This window comes from Cupressus sempervirens, chromosome 7, assembly GCF_028749045.1.
Source record: "Cupressus sempervirens isolate cs-2001-9-10 chromosome 7, ASM2874904v1, whole genome shotgun sequence".
Classification (NCBI taxonomy): domain Eukaryota; kingdom Viridiplantae; phylum Streptophyta; class Pinopsida; order Cupressales; family Cupressaceae; genus Cupressus; species Cupressus sempervirens.
This window is the reverse complement of record NC_143124.1, coordinates 735,899,070-735,925,066: the sequence shown is the minus strand read 5'-3', so window position 1 is coordinate 735,925,066 and position 25,997 is coordinate 735,899,070. Positions and strand designations below refer to the sequence as shown.

The following is a 25,997-nucleotide window of genomic DNA, read 5'->3' as shown; positions in this document are numbered from 1 at the left end:
AAATGTGAGGAGTTTAGCTAAAGCGGGGAAGCATCGTTCTGCCATGTGGCAAAGTGGGCCATGTTGTAATGAGAGGTTGCTAACTCATGCCAAGTTGGAAAGGTTCAATAAATTGAGGTGCGGTAATTGGTTGAAAAGGACATGTATGTGCCTAGTTGGAAGTTGCATGTACCAGTGGGGCCATATTTTATAAAGTTTCCTTTGTAAAGTATGGCAATTTTTCATGATCGTTGATCTTAGATAGATCAACAATTGGCGCTTGCCCGCATTTTCAAGATGCAAGATATTTAAATAATGCAGGGAAGTGCCTGTACGACACATATCCTCAAGAATCAATGGGTCCAGTTTGAAGTGCCAGCAATGAAAGAAAAGGTACAAATGGAGAATTTTCATTGGTTTGAATGCCATCATGTCAAGTGGAAGATGAGTCATCCCTATTTTCACTCCTAGATCGTAGGATTTTCTGAGATCAACAGTGCAAACTTGAAAAAGGAAGGTTTGCCAAAAAAATTAAGGATGTCGCCAAGAAATTGAAGGATTCTGGTGGTCGCCATGTCGCCACCAAAAAACAAGATGGTCCCACCGGTAGCAACATGGCGACCTCTTGAAAAATTGAAAATTCGAAGAGGAGTTGAGAAAGATGTGTGGGACCCACAGCATTCAAAGGACCAGTAACATGATGACGCATGGAAACATTCCAGAAGCTCATTGTGAGTTCGCAAAGAGGAGAGGGCAATGATGCTACAACCAGCCTTGTCATGAGTTCGAGAATGGAAAGATTGAAGAGCCCTGATGTTATGATAGATTACCTTGACATCGTAGGATCGCAAGGTACTTTTAAAATATTTATGATGCTATGAAAATGATGAGGTTGTCTTGGGATCAGAGAAAGAAAATTCTATAGCCACGATAATATAATTTCACTTGATCATAATATCATAAAGTTCAAATGTTTCAAATGCATAATATGATGTGGGGCCGCCCAGGTATAATCAACAAATGGAGGATGGACAAGTGGCAGTGGTTGATTGGGAAAAATGAATATAAAAATCAATTCAAAGATTTCGACACAGTATTTCAAATGGTTTAAAGATTTAAATGATTTAAATGTTTCTATATAGTTTTGAGTATATAATCATTTAAATTTTTATTTTAGCTCTGTTCATTGCTTGGGAGCCAGAATTTTGAACTCATCTCAGGGGCATGATTTCAATGCAAAATATACAATCTAATATGTCGTTGGAATCGGCAAAGAATGACCTTTTCATTTTTGGAGCTAGTTTTAACACAAATAGTCACTAATGTGTGCTATAGAGGGTTTTGTGTTTTTAGTGGGATGCTCACTTCCAGGAAATGATTTCATCTATGCAATTATAGAATTCATTTGAGATGCATTTAATATACTTTTTTGGCTCAATTTGTTTGAAATTTGATGCATAATGATGAATTTTGCTTCAAGTATTTTACAATTTGCTTTCTTTTTTATGGAACTTCTTAGAATTTTGTCTTTTTCAATCAGTTATGATTTCCATCAAAACATCTGAAATACTTTATGCTTTTGGGAGGCAAAATGATCAAGGATTTGATATGCAATTTCAAAGAGAGAGTAGAGAGATTCTTTTCACTTCTTGAGGAGGTTTTTCAAGTGGACACATGTCATCTTCAAATCAGATCTAGGAATTCACTCCTTGTCTATATCTTCTTCTTTCTCATCCATTGTAAAGGGTTGGAAAATATTGGAAATTCTGGAAAGAAAACATTTAGCAGAATTGGCTCTGAATTGATGAAGTTTGAGTGGAAAGATCTGGGATGTGCTGGTTCTAGACCATGAAGCTTTTCTTTGGTTGTGATACCACCTTCCCATCCCATCAATTTCTCATTTCAACCATTTTCTCTCTTGCATGACAGCATATGTTATTGTATAGTCTGGTTTATTAAGTATCTTGTGATTCAATTTTATGCATTTTCATGTATTATTTCAAGGAAATCAATACAAAGAATAACAAGTGTTGAGTTTCATGTTAAATCTTGTCTCCTTTCTCAGTGATGTGTAATGTTTTATGATCTTTGAACAAAGAGCCTAGATCATAGTTGCAGTCCCTTAAGGCTACATGTTGTTTCATTGTTGCTTGTATTTCAAGAAATTATGTAAATGCTTCAGAGAAATCAACAAGGTTACAGATTTATTGAGGAGGATATCAAGTAAGAATGAGATTTAAATTGAACATTGATTTATATTTACAAGGTGAAAGGATAGATCAGATATCTGAGTATATGAGTATGTATCAGATATCCAAAATGCATAAGAGAGATTTAAGAATTTGCCCAATGGATCAGGCACTGATCAGCTACAGGATCATTAGCTTGTTGTCTATACTTGGTTTTCATCCACTTTCCCCAGCCACATAAAATTAAATCAAATTTAAATCATCTTTATATTTTATGTTGAAGAGCCTTATGCATTGCATTATCTTGCATTTAGCTACTACAGATCTATGTCAGATATGAGTTATTAGGAGATATAAGGGTTAAATCTGCTTAATAGATTTTGGAATATGTTTTTGCACTAGTACCATATTAATTGAATTTGAGGTCCACCCGCCTAGGTTTTGCAGAGCCTGAAGTAGAAGAAGGGTCTAGCCTTATAGTTGGCCCGATGTCTGAAATGACATGTTGAAAATGGGAGTTAGCTGCCCCTAGATGTGTCTTGTTCTCATCGAGGTAATTTGAAACCTATAATGTTTCAAAACACCAACAATTATCATCAGCAGTAACAACTTTAAATCATAACTATTAATACAATATTGTCAAAAATATTGGGCATTGAACCAATAAGTAATATGGCATTTATTGGAATATGTGTAAGATTGAGATTGAATTGAATTTGAAGAATAAATGACCACCAATCTTTTAAATTCAAAGTTAAAGATAAGAAATGAAATTAAGATTGGAATGACTTTGAAAAAAATACCTCTCAATCTTTAATCCAAACTTATGAAAATATAAAGATATGATATTTGAAATGAGATTGAGATTGGAATGACTTTGAAAAATAAATACCCCTCAATCTTTAAAATCTATCCTTGTTAGATAATTTATCATTTCATTTAAATTCAAGGTCTTGCTTTGACTTTTAATGAGAAGGTTTCTATACATGTCAAACTCATTTATCATACAAATGAATCCTCATGAATGTGTGGTCCTACCATATATGTATTCCATCAAAAGCTTCAATACATTAAGATCATCTTTAAAAAGTAGTTCAAAGTTACTATTATAGATCTATCGATCTATTTAATCTATAGAAGACTATTCTTAAAGCCTAAAAGTAAATAATTGGTGTATTGATTATTATTTTTAAAGTCAAAGAATAATGACACAAAAGAATATAACTAAAATAGATTCCAATGTATGCATAAGCTTTATTTATTATTGTTTTAACTAAAAATTTCAATAGCAGTGATTTCCCATAAATATTACAATTTTGACACAAAGTTAACATCATATTACAAACATTGTTTTATTTTAGGTTTTTATTGTTCTCACACAGAGGATTTATATTTTAGTTTGTATTGATAAGATATATTGTTTTTATATTTTAAAATGTATCTATATGGTTAATAGTAGTAAGTTTTGCGATAATTTCAAGTGATTTTTTTCTATGGTTTGTATAAATAGAATCTTTTTTTGTTATTTTTTATATTTTGAAGTAGCTTGGTTGGTCTTAGAGCATTCTAGCCTATTGTTGTCCTTGGTCTTTGTTGTATTGTAATGTGACTCTTTGTGTGGGATCAAGACCCTCTCGTTGCCTACTTAATCAAAATCATCATATATTGACACTTGTGTATTCTTCTTCACATCAATATGTACAATATTATCTCATTAATTGATACTTGACTCCAAACAATGAAGGCATTACAAACAAACCAAGTTGCCTATCCCAAATCTACAGTCTTGAAACCACTCCCAGACACTTGAACAATATTGTTTATTTGTTGTCCTCCATGTATGGCAGACCCCTAAACCTTCTTGCTAGGCATTCAAGTGATATGTCCTATCATTATTTATTTCTACTACAACCTTCTTGTTAGTAATTGTACAATATTCTTCTCAAGAATGCACATTGGATTTTATACTCGTGGATATCTAGATTATTGTACTATATTTCAATATAGTTTACATAAATACTATTCAAATATAGCTTTTCATGGAGATAATTTTGCCACTATAGATGGTTGTATTATGTTTAGATGCACTATGAAATTATAATAAGAAATATTTAAACTAATGGAGATATAAAAATATGATAGGGTAAAGATTTCAAATATTTTAACTTTATGTATCTTAAAATGCTATTTCAACATTTCACAACACTTTCAATTTTTTCAATGATTTTTATGGCAAGTCTATTGCTTATAACTAGGGTTTGAAAGGAAAATAATCAAATATGATGCCACATCAACATGCTTTTTCCAAGGTGTCCAAAAAGACCCCAAAAAAAAGTGAGACACGTACATGTACACAAAGTCATGTTCTATTGGTGTAGTAATGTGGCACCACATTATTGGCATTTTTTTACATCAATTAAAAATATTTCATTCAATTATTGGTAGTTATCATCAAGAGTAACAACTTTAAATCATAACTATTGATACAATATTGTCAAAAATATTGGGCATTGAACTAATATGTAATATGGCATTTATTGGAATATGTGTAAGATTGAGATAGAATTGAATTTGAAGAATAAATGACCACCAATCTTTTAAATTCAAAGTTACAGATAAGAAATGAAATTAAGATTGGAACATTTGACTTTGAAAAAAAATGCCTCCTAATCTTTAAATCCAAACTTATGAAAATATAAAGATATGATATTTGAAATGAGATTGAGATTCGAATGACTTTGAAAAATAAATACCCCTCAATCTTTAAAATCTATTCGTGTATAATTTATCATTTCATTTAAATTCAAGGTCTCGCTTTGACTTTTAATGAGAAGGTTTCTATACAATTCAAACTCATTTGTCATAAAAATGAATCCTCATGAATGTGTGGTCCTACTATATATGTATTCCATCATAAGCTTCAATACATTACAATCATCTTTAAAAAGTAGTTGAATGTTACTATTATAGATCTATCAATTTATTTAATCTATAGAAGACTATTCTTAAAGCCTAAAAGTAAACAATTGGTGTATTGATTATTATTTTTAAAGTCAAAGAACAATATATATCAAATTAATTGAACTACACCAATTTCTCATAGCATTATATATACATACTTTTTTTTATCTATTGTAATAGTGATTCACACCTCCTATGAGTTAATATCTCTCCTAGCATTCATTACCACCCTCAACCTTTTAATTCTATTATTTTCTCTCAATTGTCATTTGATTGGAATTGGTGAGTATAGATGTGTTGGATGTATATGTACATGAATATTTATGTATATGTATACATATTACATATGCATACATACATACGCACACATATATGCATATATCTAAAGCCTTGAACGAGTATGAAAATATGTTGTTTTTTTACAAGTACTGGGTTATTGTTTATACTACTTTTATAACTTAAATATTAGAACCTTTTATATTGGGAGATATGTCGATAAACCTATAACGATGATAAACATATATTTTAATAGTATATAATATAATATATGGGTATTGTGTGATGTAATGGTTAATTGCAACTATATGATGCTTTGGATAAAAATAGGATAAACGTGTACTTGATCTATTTTAGCTAAACTACAACTTCAAGGAAGAAATCATTCCTATGTAGTTGCAAGACAACTATATTTGTCACAATTCTATGGAAGGATTCGAGACAATGATCAATGGGAGTAGTCTCACCAAAAAAATTTGTCTTGCTACTCCTACATGTGGAGAGAATGAAGACTTTATGGAATTGTAGAGGCTATTTGTTGAATATATATCTTGTTCCTATAAAACTGTATGATGCATAATGAAGAATTTTGGTTATATTCAAACTCAACTTTGATAATTTAGTTCATAGTTGTTTAGTTGTATGAATAAGTCACATCTTCCTTAAACAACAACATGTATATAAGTAAAAATTAATAGAATTGAAGATCATGATTTCTAAGACCTATAGAGTTCACACTAACTTTAAGATTGATGGTTTAGATGTTATTATATTCTCTCTAGATTACATACATCAATATAGACCTCTTATATTTTAGTATCGGTATATTGTTTACACAAGTGGATAAACATTATTAGGATGTATAAATAGGGAATATATTGCCCTATTTTTTACCCATTTAAGCCCCCTAATATGAATGCACATGATATGGTATTTCCCCATCAATTAACCCCTTTTTGTCAACATTAATCAAAATAAATATTTGATTCTTTCATGTTGATCCGAGTTACTACAACCATTGTGATACGTATGTCCTCATAAGTAGAAAGCTAAGAAAGAGTGTAATGAAACACATCTACCATAAAAGTATTTCTCGTAAGCATCATTACTAAAGATTAAACTAAGATACTATACAACCATTATAAGCACACCCCTAAAGAAGCAAGCTTAGAAATATCAACACAAAGAAATGTCATCAACATGGAGAAATGTAAAATATATTTTGAACTCATTCTTACATAAACCCAAATTACTAATATATTACACACCCCCAAAATCATATATAACAACATTAGGGAACTAAAATATAAGAGTACAAGATGTGTAGCACATAATCTATGTCCCCAAACTACATGAAAATAACATCAAATATAGAGGAAATCAAAACATTCTTCCAAAAAGCCAATAAAGCCCCTTGCAATTTTACACTTCAACATTCTTTAATGACCAAAAAAAATTTGTAACAAAAAAGGCACATCCAAGAGCAATATGAGAGATTCTATAATAACTTGTGCATCAAACAATCATCAATGACATTGTTACATATGGTTTTAATCCTTATTTCAAAGCTTTTAATCTTCATCTTAGTATGACATCACCATGATGCCATCTATGGTAATAATAATAAAGATACAAGTCTCCTTACCATATCTAATCTCCAACCCATCATTGTCAACACTAAAAATATTTTGCATCCAACCATATAGTATATTAACATGTCAACACTTTTGATTAGTAACATAGCTGAATTATCAACATTAGTAACCCATAGATAGCATCAACACAATTACCATTACACCATACTAAGTGTATGTGCATTACCACCAAGAGGGTTGATATCCACTGCAAGACATATTTCAATCATCCATTTTATATATTGTATGTTATGACCTCGTTACTCTCCCATCAATTTCTATATTTAAAAATTGACAATGTTGATCAACAATGCAACACGAAGAGAGCAGACATCCAATCTATCAAACATCCTTATTATCTTCTGCATATTACGAAATCATCACACTCCCAACAATTTTTTTATCTTTTTTGATTAAAAACATTATATATGACACAATAATACAACACATATTGAAAATAATTGCCCCATATTCAGACAACCATGATACAAAAAACATATCAATGACATCAAGTAGAGGGTTGACATCAATGACAACACAAACTATTGATATAAGTCTCCTTTTTTTGTGCATACAATCTTGTAAATTTAGCAGCCCCACCATTGCAATGAATCAAGGACCCAAACATTTGTGTAGATGATTTTTTACAAGGACCTAATGAAATAGAAAAGGTCATCATTTCATTATTTTCTCATTGTTTATATACAATTTAATTCTAGTAAACAATTTTTGTTACATAAATATAACATAAATTTGTTTTTGATAAGCTAAACAAGTTTTACAAGAACCCTGAAACCCAAAAGTAATTACAAAAACATGGCTGAAAATAAGCAAGAGAAGCCCAGCTAGAATAAAACAAGTCTAACGGCTGATAATAAGCACGAGGCCTAGCCAACAACAAAGGCCAACAAAAAGGCCAAAAAAACTGACTGTCTTTAATAGAACTTAGCAAAAGCCAAAACCAAGAGCCAACAAAGAAACAAAAAAAACACAAAAAGAAAGAACAAGAGGGCTACTCTTCATTCTTCTTCTCAAGATCTTACATGGTTTGGGCAGCCTCATAAATCTTCTAGTGCTCCTCGGCCATCTGCTCCTGGACTTTCTCTATTTCCTAGTCCAAACTGGTAAAGGTGATATCAATGGCCATATCTTCATCCAACCTGGCTCTACCTTTGTCATTTCTATCCTCACCAACTAGAAATCCTCTATCTTTTAGCACACTAGTTAAGGAGAGAATATTGTCATTGATCGAATTGATGAGAGAGATCATCTGACTAGCCAAATTATGATTGTAGTTTTCAAGATTCTTAATTCTCCTCTCAGCCAGACTGACTCTATCCTCCTGATCCTCTTGATTCTCATTTTTAGTCTTCTTCTTGTTACCCTCCAACTAACAAACCTTCTCTTTGACCTCTTCCAACTCATGGTATAGCCACTTTATTGATCTAAAATTATCAATCATGTTGTTACGAGCATTGTTGAAAAGATTCATACCCGTCTCCCTAACATTATCAGTGATGGCCAAAATAGTAGGGTCAATGAGCTCTTCAAGCCGGGGTTATTCTTGGTTTTCCACCAAAATTTGAGGATTCATTGCTTCTTTAAAAATTCCCATCGTCACAGTCCTAACATTGAAATTTCTCCAAGCTTTTCTCCTATTTTTGACAAGCACTTCCCCCTCTTTACCACCAATAGTATCCTTTTCCTTCTCCTTGGGATGAGAATGAGGATGAATAGGGGAGAGAGGGAGAATCATAACATTTGGCCCCTGATTTGAAACCCTCTCATCATTTGCATCATCCCTCTTTCGTTTCTTCCCTACATGTTCCTATTTAATCTCCTCTTCCGTCTCCTTGCCCTCATCATTAGAAGCCATGTCCTCCTCATCCTCATTATAATCCATATCATCTTTACTAGAGGTTTGGCCATGGTCCCTAGGGCTCTTTCTTCTTAGGGTTATAATAGAGGATGACTTCTTAGCATGACCCTTAGTTTTCTTACCAGAAGAAACATTCCCCTCCTCCTCCGAGATTATGCTCTGAATATCATTAGAATTAGAAAAGTAGCTGGAGCTACCATTGTTAGCATTCGTATCCAGCGAGAAATTGTTGCTAACTGTCTGAGCTTTGAAGTACTCGTGGATAAGCAGCAACAATCCCTCATGTAGAGCAAGGTTGACAATAGGTTTCTTCTTAAAGCTAGTGATTTCCTTACTCATGGAGATAAATAAATAGTAAGGGAAAAAAAATTACTATCATGGTGAAAATGATTAAGAAGAAGAAAATGATGGGTTCTTACTTGATCAAACCTAGGGTCCAGAGTAATATATTCAATGATAGCACGCAAAACATACCTCCAGAGCTTCTTGATGGATTTTTTCACATAGAATGTCTCACTCTTAATCAATTCATTCATTTCTTCAGTGCTCTTCACAAAATCCTTCACTGCATTGGATGAGAGTTTTGTATCCCTATAGAACTTGAAACCCTCCATAGGAATCTTGAAACACCATTCACCTTCACCTTGCCATTTTTCCATGAATTCACCATGTTGTTGGTGACCTTAGGATCAAAACCATGAAGTTTTGCGATGTAACTTGCAACCCCTCCCTTTTCCAACTTTTTCCAAACTCTTCCCTTGTTTCTCCATTTCTCCACTTCCCCCACTAGCTCCTTTCTGCAGTGTTCTCCCACCATCTCTTCAATTTTAGCTCCTACAATTCTCATATACTCTGAGCTTTACAACTCCTTCACAGACAAAATTTTTGCATTGTTTCTTTGATAAGCGCAGAAATAATTCACCTTACAAAAACACAAACAGTAAATGAAGATTTCGACCCACAAAACATGTCAAAAAGACAATGATAACCTTAGCTACTTGCAAAAACCAAAAAAGCCTTTATGACTCATACTCATTTCCCAAATTCCTTTAATATTCATTATAGCAATTAGATCTCCATCGTACACCCCTAGATTTTTCCCCAGTCGATAAGGGTCTTAGGTTCTACCAGAATATCTTTTCTTAATTGCCAAGTAATCAACTTGTTAGAACCCACACCTTTGTTGGTAAACCAATCCACAATTGGATTTGCTTCTCTGAACACATATGTGACGTAGACTGTCTCAAATTTTGCAAGAGTGTCACATGTCTCTTCAATTAGATTGGAAATCGACCAAGAAGGAAGAGAATTGCCATTTATACAATTAATTATATTATTGGAGTCCCTTTCTAACCAAAGTTTAGTTATTCTGACTTCAAAAGCCAGTTTAACCACATGGCACGCTACTCTGGCTTCCACAAAATGATTAGTCTAGAATCCCAACAGAAGAGAAAAAGTCATGACTCCCTCACTAAAATTATTTCTTATTATTCCACCACTTCTCGAGGGACCTAGATTTCCTTTAGAGGCATCGTCAAAGTTGGCTTTGTACCATCCCTCCATGGGAAGAAGCCATTTGGCTTCCTATCTTTTTAGCTTTCTATCTTTTTCCTTTTCCATCTTTCTGCCACCAACTTCAATTTCTCCCCCCTTCTTCACTTGATAGTTTTCCTTTATTTTTTTATAAATCTTCCTCCCAAGAACAAGAGTCGGTTCCTCTCTATCCCTAAAGATTATGTTGTTCCTTTCCTTCCAGATACTCCAGAAAAAGTGAGGCAAAATCCAGGTGCTTAATTCTTGCAAAATAGAAGATTTAAACAGACTTTTCCATTGACTAAAAAAATTAGGAGATTGTCTAGCATACACCAGCAAATCTCAAAATCTTGCATTAGGAAATCCCAAACCTCCCTAGAGTAAACACAATGAATGAAAAGATGGTTTCCCGACTCCAGCTAGTTTTTACAAAGAGAACATATATTAGGCATAACATGTCCTCTCTTTATAAGATTATCTTGAGTGAGGATTTTATTCTAAAGGGCCAACCAATAAAAGATGTTGATCTTTGGAATAAGACCAGGGATCCAAGCATTCGCCCAAGGGGGTTTCTCCCCTAAACACCAAAGAGAGTTATAGCCTGAAACAATAGAATAACTACCATTGGGATTATCCCCCCAAATCAACTCATCTCTCTTATTACTTAGAACCATAGAGTTTAACACTATCATTATCAGTTTCAGATCCTCAGATATGAGGGAAAGATCTCTCCATCCCTAGCCAATCCTATAATTGCTTACTTTAAACCCAAATTTTCGCGTACATTCATTTGCCCAAACTTCATAAATAGGATTTTTGATAAGGGGACCTTGAAATAACCAACTATCAGACTAGAACTGAATAACCTTCCCATTGCCTAGTTTCCAAGAAACTTTGGCCCTAGCCAGGTCCCTAGCCTTCAGGATACCATTCCAAATGATCGAACCTTTAGGAATGTCCTCATTGTTTAAGATAAAATGAAGAGAGGGCCTTCTAATGTATCTATTTACCAATATATCCCTCCATTCACCAATGTTGTTGAAAATATGTCATATTTGCTTAGCTAGAAGAGCCTTATTGAGATGGGTTAACTTCCTTATGCCAAGACCACCATACCTCTTTGGAAGATAGACATTCTCCCGAGCAACAAGAGGACATCTTTTTCTCCCTTCAAGGCCTGTCCATAGAAAGTCTCTCTAAATTTTTCCCATTTTCTCAACAAATCTCATTGGGATCCCAAACAAGCTCATAACATAAATTTTTTGATGGCTCATATTATATGCAAATTAATAAATAAAAACATGTATGAAAATTTCTATAACTTTGTTAGATAAGAAATAAGAACATTGTGCTACTCGACAACCTTATAAGGAAAATGTCACAAGATTTTTTTTTTTTTAAATTTCTTTATATGTTTTGGTCATTGGTTTTTCCTCTAGTCAAATTTCACAATATTACTTGAAATTATGTGGTGCAAAGTGTGGTTAGTTAAGAGAGATGACCTATAATGAAATACTCTAGCTTCGCATCTCCAAATATTGTATTCAAGAAATATTTGAAATCACTCTCGATCTTGTATTTGTTAAGCCCTTGGCTCAAAACTTTGGTTTAGAGTCCATTCAATCAACTATGATGCCACATCCACATGGGTTTTTGTTAAAATTTATGAACTAATCCAAAAAAGAAAGAAAGAAAGAAATCTTTTTTTTAAAAAGGATATGATTGGTTGATAGGCAAGAAAAAAAATTTACAAGTCAAATTGTGAACCTCTACTCATTAAACATGGGTCAGTGAGTTTGACTGAAAAAAACATCCTAATAACAATATCACAATTTGGAATTGATCCACATAAAAAATGCAAAGTGGAGCGCAAGGAGCTACATTTGTAGTGAGGGTTTCATGTTTTAATAGGGATCTAGAGGATGATGATCTAGTTGTGTCTTTGGTTAAATGTTGGTCTCTTGGTCTTAGAGGGGAGTGTGTTTGGAGCTATGGATGGGGTATGTGTGCTTCTACCACATCTTTTTATTACCCCTATTTTTGTGGTTTTCCAGATAGAGTCTGTTGTGGAAGGAAATTTTATTGGCTTTATTTTTGGTGGGAAATAAATGTTGTTGGTGCTCTTCTAGACTTGGACTGGTGTAGTTGTGCATCTATTTTTTCATATACATTTTTACTAGTTTCCTATTGTTGGGACTTTTCCTGCTATTGGGGAAGTTAGAGTTGTTGTGTTGATGAAGATGGAGAGAAGATTTATTCTCTAGGGGAGGAAAATTTATTTATTTCTCCCTTTGATGAAAATGGCTTCTTTGATGGGGGGCCTCTTTGGTGGTTGATAGGTGGTTTGAAAGTTGACATAGTTGCTCTATCTTCTATGGTATTTTGCTGACTATTTTGAGTCTGACTAGTACAGTTTCAAGGAGGAGGGTTCAACTCAACTAGTGTTGATTGCAATATTTTTTGTATGGCTCTTATCATGTGTTTTTTGGTGTCGAGGGGGTTTGGTTGTCTTTGGTTGGAGGTATTCTTGTTGCCCATAAGTCTTGTTCAATTTTTGGGAAGGGCATTCCTTGTGCCTAGCTCTTAACTTGCAAGTTTGTGTCTTTTTGGGTTTTGGGGCTTGTACCTTTTATGGTGTTTGGTGAGTTTATTTTCCTTTTGTGTACTTGGCTCTCAGGCATTATGGTAGAGGATTCCACTAAAGAGCTTGATTGGTTTCAAATGTAATGGTTCTTTGTGTTGCATCTTTAGCATTGGTATTGGTGTAAAAACTAGAGTTTCCTAGGCAATCCTTTGCTATGCTTTTTGTGTCAAGAAGATTGGATATTTAGACTACTCTTGTAGGTTTTTGGTCCATTTAGGTGAGTGCTCTGGTAGTGCCCTAAAGACATTGATAGTGGCTTCTTTACTACCCTTCCTGTCAACTTTCTTTTTGTGGTGGAACTCTGTCCTCTCAAGGATGGGATATGGTTTGTTATGTCATAATGTGATATGTTACTATGGAGGAAAGAGTCAAGGTCTATTACTATTACCACATTTCTATACTTAACCATTTTCATAACAAGGATTGTATTTCCTTCCCTTTTCTCTTGTTACATTCCATTGAGAACTACATGTGGAACATTAGGAGGAAACACAAGGAAGGAAAAAAATTACTCAGTTTATCATCAAGCTTAAATTTTTTGTCTCTTTAAATTTTACAAAGGCCTTCACCCTCAAATCTAGAGCTCGAACCCTTCGCCTCTGAAAATTGTTGACCATAGTTTCTCTCCCCCCACCAAACCCATGATTGACCCTACTGCCCTGGCTAGAAAAATCAAGGGAAAAATTGGAATCTTGGACATTGAGAATACTGGTGTCACCTCTAGGAAGAGTATTAATCGGTCGAGCTAAAGGCTAAGAGACAAAAACACCCTAACCACCCCCGGCATGTCTAAACCAAAGAACTCTAGAAAGAAGTTTGGCCCTAGACCTAAATGTATGGCTACCAGAAGGAATTATGGGGAGCATGAAGAGGAAGAAACCGATAGCAAGGATAAGAATGAGGATGTTATGGAAGAGGGTTAGGATAGTCCCTTGCCCTTTAAGGTTTCAAAAACTTTTAAAACTAACACCAAAACTCTAGATTCTAGGAAAGATGAGAATGTTGAGGAGCAAGGAACAATCACTTATTCAATTAGGATGGGTAACCTGGGTAGCCATACCCAGGCGGAGGTCACTGGGGGAGATGGGGACCAAAAGAGTAAGGAGATGGGGGGATCACACTCAACTGAAGGAAGCCACAATGGGAATAGATAAAAAAGTGTAGGGAAATCTGAAGGTGGAGAAGTTAGAGAGGTCCATTAATGACCTGATAAAAAAGAATGTCAAACTGGAGGATAAGTTTGACAAGGTTGCCAATTTCTTGGTGTTGGTTCTAATTCTTACCCCTAGTTGACTTTTCATGTTGTATTGCTGAATTATTTTAGGCTATTTTTATGATTAGTAGTACTTGGTTACTGGATTTGATTAGATGTATTTCATATTCAATTGATATATGTGTTGAGTTACTTAGTTATTTCATGTGTTCATGATTATTTTGATGATGATATATGTATGTTTATTTAGTGACTTTCAATTATTTCATGGTGTTAGTTAAATGAATAATTTATGTGAAATTTTTATGGATACTTACCCCATACTTGCATGTGTATGGTGTACCTATATGTTTTACTTTATATTTGACATTTTTGATGTGGATGATGGAGGGAGTCATAGTCACCTACTAGTCAGGATCTACATGATGCACCACTCCCCACCATTTCCTATTTAGTTTAGATTATATGTGTATGTACATGCTCAAATTTTATACAGATTACAGGTACTAGGTATCGACTTTCCTGAATTTCCAGGATGAGCATGCCCTATTGCAGTATCTCAATGGTAAAAAGTGGGAAGATAATTCTTGAGTCCAAACCCTAACCTAAGCCAATTGTCCTAGAAAGTAGGTGTGAGGCCTCAACCGATTCGTCATAGTATAGATGACATAATTGCATTATGATACTTCTAATTTGATGTTTTGATATACTTTCGAGACTATAGGGCTATGTTATTTTCATATCTACATTTTGATTATCTGCACTTATGTCTGCACATTAAGACCTAAATGTTATAAGTAATGATTTTGTTCATGTACTAACCCTTTTCAATTGCTTTCATAGAAGCTGAATTGCATAAATTCTTGTAATGAAATGTTAAGTGGGGGTATGTTGCTTCTGATATTCAAGATTTGGATATTTTGACATTATTCAAGACTTAGAAGGACCATGGTTTATTTTGTCTATTAGTTTTGACATTTACAGTAGTATTCTACATCTATGATATGTACTATGAACCTGATATTGTGAATGGAATGATCGAACACATATGGATGCAACTTTATGACATGATAAAATTAAATTATGATATGATGATTACGATGATTTTTGATTTAATGTGATATGCAGATAAATGTTAATTTGATCATGATGGTGTATGATTTAATGTGATATGCAGATTTTTGAGGTTTAATGATTAAATGTTTTATAAGCAAATGATGGAGAATAGGAAGTTAATTATGAAATGTGTTATATGTGAATTGTGGAATAACGAAATTAGTATGTACCATTACTTTCATGTGTATTTTATATCTGACTTCTCATTGGACTACTAATGCTTGACTTTAGTGTGCCAGAAAGGAACCATGGAAACATAACAGGGAAACAAGGTATAAACACATGTTAATATCACGTTGCCAAGGTGGATCATTAGAAGATTCATAAACCTCATTGTGATGTGTTTATTTTGTAAACGTGAGATGTATATGTGTAGTATGTATTTCATGAGTAGAGTCAGAACATGTCATGTGTGATGTGTAGTGAATTTGGTGTGTGTCACTTGACACTTGTACTCATTATGTAAAAATAACATGTTCTCTAAAGATGGATCATGTGGCCACCTTATCTCAAGTTAAATTCCTTAATTAAGGATTAGACATATTTCCTTGACTTAGTAAGGCAAACAAAGGTTACCACCATAGGGAATTTGAAATTGGCCTTGACCTAGCATTATGAGGGCCAAAAAGTAGCTCCAAGGTGTATTTGTGATGAAAATAAACCTTACCCATAATAATACTTCAAGTTAGGGGGCTAAAATTGACCACTAGAGTGCCTAGAAGACCTACGAGACCCCAAAAAGAATGCATTTTTTATTGAATCCGAAAATGGGAGTCTTATATAGAGGAATGGCGAAATTAGAAACCCACTTACCCACTCTCTAACTTTAGAGACATTTAGGGTTTGGAAGAAGAGGACAAGGAGCTCTACAACAACTTTCATTTTCCATTGCTTGGAGTGAGGTTGGTATCCGTGATCCATGGTGTTTCTTCATTGCATTGCAAATTTGATATGGTGTTTCTTCATTGTATTATAGATTTGATATGGTGTAGATGTGGTTTTGTGAAGAACCTTGTTTTATGTGAGTTGAATGTGAGAAGTTTTATGTGGTTTCTTCCTTGGATCTTGTTTTGTTCATGTTGCTTGTTGTGTAAAATGGGTGTGAAGCATCACTCACCCGTGGGAGGGAAGAGATGCTTAGGTGAAGGGGTTAGTTGGGCTCACCCTTGTAGTTGAGAAACTCTCCCATGTGTGGAGATGATTTTGATGTGTTTCAATGGAGTAGGGACTTCATGATAACTTGCATTCTTGGGAGGTATAAGGAGGTGTATGAAGAGGGAAGACATTGTTAAGCCTCGAAAGGGCATGTTGCTTATGAGAAAATGTGAATATATGTGATTCATGGTTTGACATTCTGCTCATGGAGAGAGCCCACCGTCACCCTATATCTTGATTCTATTGTTGAATCTATGTGCAAACCTTGGGATGGGTTGTGTTGTGTTGTATTGAGTTGTGTTGTTATGGATATGCATGACATGTGAATGTGAGGATGTGCAACCATTTTTGCCTTGTTTCCCCTGCTCAGTGGGTGGCTTCATAGAAGCCTAGGATGGGAGGTGAGCCTCCATGGTTCCAAGATTGTGTTGTGTTGTAGGTTTTGTGCTTTTGGATTAATGGAAGAAATTAGAGATTTTTCTCTTGCATTGATAAATCAAAAGAGGGATAATATGCATTGTATTGGAAGGCCCATCTCCCTTTTAATCCATTATGGGTTGAATGTGATAGAAGACCCCATTGTGTATTGCGTAATGTGTTGTAAAGTATGATGTTCATTTAAATGTATATTATTGTGAATGTAGTCTTGTGAAAGGAGTGAAGAAAATTGGAATATGGACATTTGTAGTTACATTGCAATCTATCCTCATGTATTCAGTTTGCATTGGAATAGATGCAATTTGCCTCTCTTGATTTTGTATGGAAAGTGAGAAATAAGTCTTTCCCCAATTACAGAACATTAAAATAATCATCTAGTATACCCTTGATATTTCCACCAAACAATAAACAAACATATCCTATAGTTTCCCCTCCATAGCTTTAGGCTATCATAAATTGTGCCAACTCAAGATGTGTCAAATCCATGTCCCATCAAAAGTATTCTTATAATCCTAGTACCAAATGACATAACATAACAAATAACAAGTGATTAGATAACAATATTAAAAATATATATTTTTTAAAAATGAAACATAACTCAAGCACTGCAAAGGTCCTAAGACTTAGGCACTGTTTGATATGATCGTCATGAGCAAGGGTTAGGACATAATGACCACCATGACAGGACAATAAACAGATTGGATAGTATATTGTATCTATTTGATTTGAAAAAAGAATCGAAATTGTGCTGGATTATTTTGATGAAAATATTTTGGGAAAGGGAAAATGTAATGAAGTTCTTTCCGGTGAAAAGAAGAAGAATAATATGGTAAAAGGAATTCATCCTTGTGTATTACTACAGTCATTGCATCCACCAAGAGTAGAAACTCAATCTACTGTGGTGTGACAAGGCACAAATGGACTAGACGTTATGAAGCTCATCTCTGGGACAAGACCGCCTGGAACTCCAACCAAAACAAAAAGGGAAAACAAGGCAAGTTAGTTATACACCCAATTACATACACACCCACTTTTTTAATTCAAAATTATTATTTTTTGACTCAATTTCAATGGGTTTTATTCTTCTTGCAAAGATTTCATATCATTTTTCTTTCAAAGATTGGATTTTGTTTTGCCAAAGATTGGTTTTTTATGTTTTTCTAAACCTGATGATAGTGGAATTTTGATTTCATGAATCTTGGCAACGATTGCTCCAATTTATCTTAGTAAGTTTCATCATTTGTTGCAATTCTATCTTCAGTATATGAGACTTAATTGGTGAGAAGAAGAGGTTTGATTTCGTTGGGTGTTTTTATATGAAATAGGAGCATATGATGAAGAAGATTCAGCAACCAGATCTTACGATCTTGCTACTATTAAGTATTGGGGACCTCAGGAGACCTACACAATCTTTTCGAGGTGACTTGTAGGCGTAAATTATTTCCCAGTTTTTTTTTCTGTCATCAGGTGTGATATAGCATCTGGTATTGACACTGGCTCGATTGTATAGGTGATTGAATATGATAAAGATATTGAAGAAATACAGAATCCAAGCAAGGAAGAGTACCTTGCTAATCTCAAAAGGTACTCTTTTCATAATGATTTGTTGATTTGTCTTATTAAATTTTTTTTTGGGTCATGGGATGTTTGTTAATGGTTGCCAAGATCTTTTTCAGGAGGAGTAGTGAATTTTCAAGGGGTGTTTCCAAGTATAGAGGAGCTGCAAGGTAATGACTTGTTTTATTTTTTCATTAGTGTGGTGTTTAAGGATGGTCATGTCTAGTACTATGTTTGATATAGTTTTATTGTCTTGTTTATATTGATTTTGTTTCAAATTTAGAATTTTAATTGATTTAAGGATTTTTTAATAATATTTTATTTTAAAAAATTATTTAGTTTTAGCAAGGTTTAAGGGGTTTTCATTTTTAAAATATCATTTAAACATAATTAGAGTTTCATTTGTTATAGTGTAAAGATGGTATATTCAATATCACTACAAACATACCTAAAATTTGAGTCTTTCTATGTGTTTACTCATTTTATTTCCAAGTGCCAGTGACTAAATTTTGTGTAACTCTTATTGAAAGAAAGTTGTGGTTTGTTGCTTAATATTTATCATGAAACTTTTTAATGTTTGCACGTTTGCAAGTTTTCTGGAGAGATCTTAAAATGTTTTTAGTGAAGAGACCATATTAAGTCCTTAATTATAAATTCTTTAGTTTATGCTCTGCTTTTGAACAAATTCTTTCCAGCCAGATCCAATTCCAAGTTCTTTACAGTTTCCAACATATCTCACCACCCATTTTTCCCTCTCGCATATTAACACCACCAATATCTTTGATTGGGGAAACCATTATCTATTAAACTTAATTGGAATGCTCTGTAGTTGAAATAGAGAAGAAGTAACTAGATTTAACATAGACTATATAATCAAATGTTTTTTGATCTCCAAAATTGAAGGCAAAAGGGCAAGGCAACAAAATGTTCTTACTCACTAGCTAAAATGAACTCCACAGCCTTTTTCATTACCTTCATAAATGTTCTTATTTGCATTGGATTGTTAGGTCTGACATCTTCAAATATTGATAGGAAAATTCCAACATGCAAGCAAAAAATACAATAATTTAATGTATGAAAGTTATATTGGTCAACAAAAATAAACCAAAATAGGTCACTATAAGTGGGCAAATTTGACAACATGGATACCCATATTCAATTCAAAGAGGTTGATAATTCATGCATACAATGCCAAATCTTTTTAAAGAATTCTGATAATATATCTATCCTCCCAATAAAAAATAATGTAGGGGAATGAAATTGAGTAGAAGAAAACAAGAAAAGTACTCCCCATAATTTGATGTTTGGCATGCTTAACTTTAAAATGAAGGTTATGCTCAAAAGCATTATGTTTTTCATGGTTGCTTGATTACAATGGACCCTTTTGCTCAAAGTGGTTTTTGGGTCACTTCTCAAGATTTTCTTTGAATGTTCAAGAGTTAGCCATTTTTGTGGAGAAACAAGCTCTTTTTGGTGTGTTATTTGCTTTTCATACCCACTAGAATGGAATATCTGAACAACAAACAACCTTTCTCCCATGCTTCTGAAAACCATAATATCTCTAACTTATGAAACACAATTTTCCCAGCCATTTTTTAAAAACCTACCCTTAGTATGCGCTTGTTGTTGAAAGGCAGATTATACTGGCAACCTGAGAATTATACATATATAGCAAAAGGAGTCAAATCGTCCATGCAAAATAGTTTTAGCTATTGTGCTCCTCATGAGGGTTTGCTTGGTTAAGTTTGAATTAGCTTCTATTGCATGTAATCTGCTATGACCTGGTTGTTTCGTTATATAAGCTCCAAATGTTGTAGTTGGATATGTTGTTCTTATAAAAATAGAAAAGAAAAAGACTTAAAGGTTGTGCTGACTCTTCTTTACCTATTCTTTAGTTTTCTTTCTTCTACATTGAATCTGAGGTGTCAGTGAAATGATATTAACGAATACTTGAAATCATCATTTGGTTGGATCTAACCCTTTCATGGTGTTCTTCAGATGACAAGCATCGACTCTAAATCTGGGCATGAGCAAAATGGAGGAAATGATTTGATCGTTGAAACACCTTTATTCATGAGACCAAATATGATCACCATGAATTGTGGCATGGGTTGTGGCTTTGCAGATATGACTAACCGTGTTGCAGATGCGAAGACAAGGAAGGCTTTGGTTAGAAAGCTTGCAACAACCATGATATTCTATGTAATCTTCATGATTGTAGAACTTGTTGGAGGAATCAAAGAAAACAGCTTGGTAGTTATGACTGATGCTACCCATTTACTAACAGATGTAGCAGGGTTTGCAATATCTCTCTTCTCAATATGGGCATCAAGCTGGGAAGCAACACCTCACCAGTCGTATGGGTTTCATCAAATTGAGATTGGGGGGGTACTTGTGTCAATTCAACTCATTTGGTTTCTTATAGGGCTTCTTGTATGGAGTGCCATTCACAAGATGCTTCATGGTAAGGTTTCATTTCATAGTGCCCTTACATTTGTTATTGCTACAGTTGGACTTGTTGTAAATATTATCATGATTTTCTTGCTTGGTTATGGCCATGATCATGATCATAGTCATGGCCACAATCACAGTAAAGGGCATGATCATCATAATCACGAGCATGATCATGTTGAGAAGGCTAAGCATGGCCATAATCCTAAAGTTAAGCATGCTCATGAACATACCAATAATCAGAAAGATGTCCATTAATGTAGTTCTAATGAACATGGTCACCATGACCATGACAAAATAGACCTGTCTTAACCTTTCCTTCATGATGTAGAAGGGGTCGAGCATTCAACACATGATCATAATGCCCATTCAGAGGGGGATAGTGTTACTTTGAATCATGATGTGGCAGGGAAAGAGAAAGATGGTCATTCAGGGTTCAATATAAATGTGCAAGTTGCCTACCTTCATGTTTTGGGGGATTTTGATTCAAAGCATAGGTGTCATGATTGGAGGAGAAATCATTTGGATATATCCCCAATTGCAAATTATTGATTTGATATGTACACTTTTCTTCTCATTAGTTGTACTAGGAACCACTATAAAGATGTTGAGAAGTGCATTGGAGGTTTTGATGGAGAGTACACCCCGTGAGGTAGATGCTAGGGAGCTTGAAGAAGGGTTGTGTTCAATTCCTAGTGTTTTAACAGTGCATGAACTACATATTTGGGCCATTACAGTTGGGAAAGTCTTACTCACATGCCATGTGAGGATTTTGGCAGATGCAAATGCTGAAATGGTTCTTCATAGGGTAAAAGCCTATATTGAGAACGAGTACAAAATTAGTCATATCACCATGCAAATTGAGAGAGATATTTGATAGACATTTATGTGTATGAATGTGATATTTTTATTTGTAGTAGTTCCATATTTAATTGTGGTTCCTGTTCGCGTAGTTTGGTTTTCCTCCAAGTTAGAACTTGCATTTTATTTGAAATTAAAAAGATGGGAAATGTGCCCTGCTACTGGGGAAATTTCAATAGCTATTTGTATGATCATTTCATTGGATGTTTGTGTTTTTAATTCATATTATTCTACAACTTGAATATGTAGGCCATGCTTTGTTAGAGATTGACACACAAGTAGGAAGTAGATGCAATTTAAAAACTCACTAAAAAGCATTGTTCCATTATGAACATGATTTTTTGTAATGAATATGTTAACACCACATGCTACATTCTCCAGTTTTGATGTTCATTTACATAAAGAACATATTTATACAATGCCTTATTTGTTACTAATATAGGACAACATGTGATAGCAGATTCCATATACTGTAAAACAACTGTGGTTTCTAACTTGTCATCCATTGCTTTCATCTAAGGATTTTTTGATGTGAAGGTTACTGAATTAGCATGTTGTAGTGCAAGCATTGGAGTTTAATTTTTGAATCCCCAATGCATTGACAATAAGGCTGATTAGTTATTTTCTAACAACTATTTGCAAGAAAATAATGATGAATTATCTCACACTGATGAGAATCTCTAATTTGAACCTCTGTGAACATTCGAATTCATTTAGGATATCTTCCAATTTTTTGAGAATTGAAGCTTGAATCAATGGGACATATCAAGTGCCAAGATAACTAGAGTAGCTATTGGATAGCGTCTAGGACCCGAGTTTAGATGTTTTAGAAGATAATGCAAGCAACCCGCTTTAGCTAATGGGAATGAAGAAGTGGGTATTATTCTACCATATTGAAGGATCTAAAGTAGGTTTCTAACTTGTAGGAACTAAATGCAAGTGACTATTCTTTCGATTAAGACAATAGATCTTGCAGTCCATGATATTAAGTTAAATGCTTTTAGACAAAAATGTGCAAAAGTGTTTTCTTCTGCCCTAATTTTTGTTAGGGAAAATAGTAGAGAAAATAAATAGAGAAAAGGGGAAATTTGAGCAAGAATAAAACATACAGCGCTAATAAGGAATAAACAGCAACAATCTACAAAATACACACAACCCTTGGAAGAAACTGGTTAACTTATTATTAATCAATCAATAGCAGTTATCCCTAGCTTTGTCAATTACGTTGCATTACATTGGCATCTTATCTACATGCAAATGATATATTGAATGTATAAAAAGCAAGAATACCATTAACAGGTGCTAGAAAAAACCAATTTGAAGGACCATACTGGGCGCCAACATCTGGAAGCTTCATTGAATCAAACTTTGTAATAAAGGCTTTAACCACTAGTAGGCCACTCTAATGCATGTGGTTAATATCGATAGTTTACTAACAGACTAAAACTACAATTGATAGTTAACCAATAGACTACGACTACATCTGATACAGATAATTAACTGATAAAGTTAGCAAATTACATTTAATAATTTCATTTGCTTCACACATACATAGCAATTTTGTGGATAGTAGATATTGAATCCCTGTTTCTCTATTAAGTCTAGAACATAAGTTTTGTAGTTTATGATATTAGATAAAAATCTTTGGGAAATAAAGTTATATACAAGATTTTGCATCGTAAGCTCAAATTCAATGAGTTTTTTTTGTAGGGCTTAGTCATTAAGTGCTTATATATATTATTTTCTGAAAGTGGTCAATACAATGAAAGTGTGATAGTGAATCAAAGCTCAGTGATTCCTGATGTTGACCAAGATGATTAATTGGTACTACTAAATGTTTGAGGATGGTCTGTAATCTATGAGGACTGGCAGTGAGTCAAGGTTTTGGAAATTTGGTTCACGTGACAGAATGTTGTTAGTAGAGGGTGATAGAATGTTGTTAGTATAGGGATAAAAGAAAGCACAAAAGAGAAACATCACACATTAAGGGAAGAATTAAATTTTGGAAAGAAAAAAAAATCTAACTTTAATTATTTAATACTTTTGGTCTAGGAATTAAGCTTATTGTGTGATATTTAAGTCATTCTAAAGTATTCTAAGATGAGAAGCAACTCAAGATTGGAGGCAGGTTGAGTTGCATCTGAAATGCTTTATTATCTATTATAATATGCTAGATAAAAAAATTCAATGTCATTTTAGTGGTTATGAATGCTGCGGGAAAAATCCCAAATGCTTTTTCTAGATTGACATTTCTTTGAGAAGCTCAAATCTAAATTGGCCTTCGGATCACATCTGACCCATATTTGTATTTTAACAAAGAAAATATATGATACTCTCTTAGTACACACTCATAGCCTGATAGCTTAAAATATTTAATTAGATTGAACTATTTACCTGAGTTGGAGTGTAGAGTTGTCGGAGTATAATTTTTTTTCAAAAATTAATTGTGATAAATGTTTACAAAACAACTTTATTTTCTAGTTATATAAACTTTAATTATTTTAATGAATTATAATTACGAAGTTCTTAATAATTTAAGTTTCTTTTTAGTGTCATGTATGATAAATTAAGGTTGCTACTAGTTGTTGGTCTTCAAATAGTTTCTTTGACCGAAAAATTATGGACTTAAACTACAAATGCCAACTATGGTTCTTATAAGGAATTCAATTGCTCACTTATGTTTCATTTTTTGAAATTTATTTGATATTAACATTCTAAATTTGTTGTGCTATTCATGTTCACTTGATGATTGAAATGAACCAAGGTTGCCTCATTCTAATGATCAACAAATAATGAATTAATCAACGTACCTCTTGAGCTCTAAGAGTAACATCAAAAACAAAGAAAAGATGTAAGACATGATTCAAGTTAGCATCCAACACACCAGGAAGACAAATAGCCTCTAACAGCATGTTGTATCTCGTGTAGCACTTATGAACACTAATGAAATTATAAATTAATATTAGGGAGGAATAATGTTGTGTTACATTTTGTCAATGATTCCTTGAGAAGACAATCTCAAGCCAAACAATCAGCTTAATCTTGGACCTATAGGTACAAGTGCTAGTGTATAGTGATTGGAGGAAAGTGAAGTCTTAGGTGGAATTAAAGGGGTCGGTGTCAAGTTGGGGCAAGTGGTAAGAAAAGTTAGGAAAGAATATCTAGTGGGACTAGGCACTTGGTAGGATTAAGGTAGTATTAATGTATAGGTGGCATGTTAGGAAAGTTAAGTAAAATGAATTATGGTAAGATGATTATGTTAGATTAAGTATTCGTAGTACTTAGCAACTAGGTTAAGAGAGTAATGTTTTTAATACTATTAACATGGGTAAAAGTCGTATGATGGGTATGGTTAGTTTTTAAGGTGGTTAGATTATTTGTGGGTAGGTTAATGTGTGTGTGTGTGTGTGTAGTGTAGTTTAGGAATATTTTAAAAATGTTTATTTTATTATTAAATTTAATAACATTTCTTGTTAGTGAAAAATTATAGAATATCTAGGGTCGGCTTAGCAAAAGTATTAAGAAAATCATATGGTAATAGAAAGAGTGATATGTGATTAGTATATGAAGGTTAGCAATTAATTAATAATTAATATAGCTAACAATAGTTAGAATTAGATAATGATGATGTTTTAATAATTAGAGGTTACTTGAAATATATTTATAGATAGATAATTTAACAATTGGAGGCAAATTAAGTAGTTAATGATGATGCTTCTAGATATCAATTAGTGTAATATGTTAAAAAATTATGCGTAGCAAATGATATATATACATTTTAATATATATATATAGACCTTTTTATGTAAATTTTAGGGTCCCATAAAACATAGTTAACACATGAAATATCTAGAACGTGTTGATGGCATTGTAGGATCATTTAGATATTGGATTGTATAGAAGTAGGAAGTAAGTAATTACCTTAGATAACATTGTAGTAGTTGGTAATGTTAAGTTATGTAAGTTGTAAGTATATAATTCCTTAGAAGTTAGGAAGTAGTTGACAAATGTAGTAAATTGAAGTTGCCACTTAGACAATTAATTAGTTAGTAATTGGTTTAGCAATGAGATTGGAGTTGATAAAGAATTTTAAGTGTGGGTCAAATGGTAG

The 25,997-nt window shown here is 33.5% G+C and overlaps 1 pseudogene; it reads left to right on the top strand.

Annotated features, from left to right (window-relative positions):
- Nucleotides 1–20,662: 20,662 nt before the first annotated feature.
- Nucleotides 20,663–21,902, top strand: LOC149549330 (metal tolerance protein A1-like; annotated as a pseudogene).
- The last annotated feature ends 4,095 nt before the right edge of the window (nucleotides 21,903–25,997 follow it).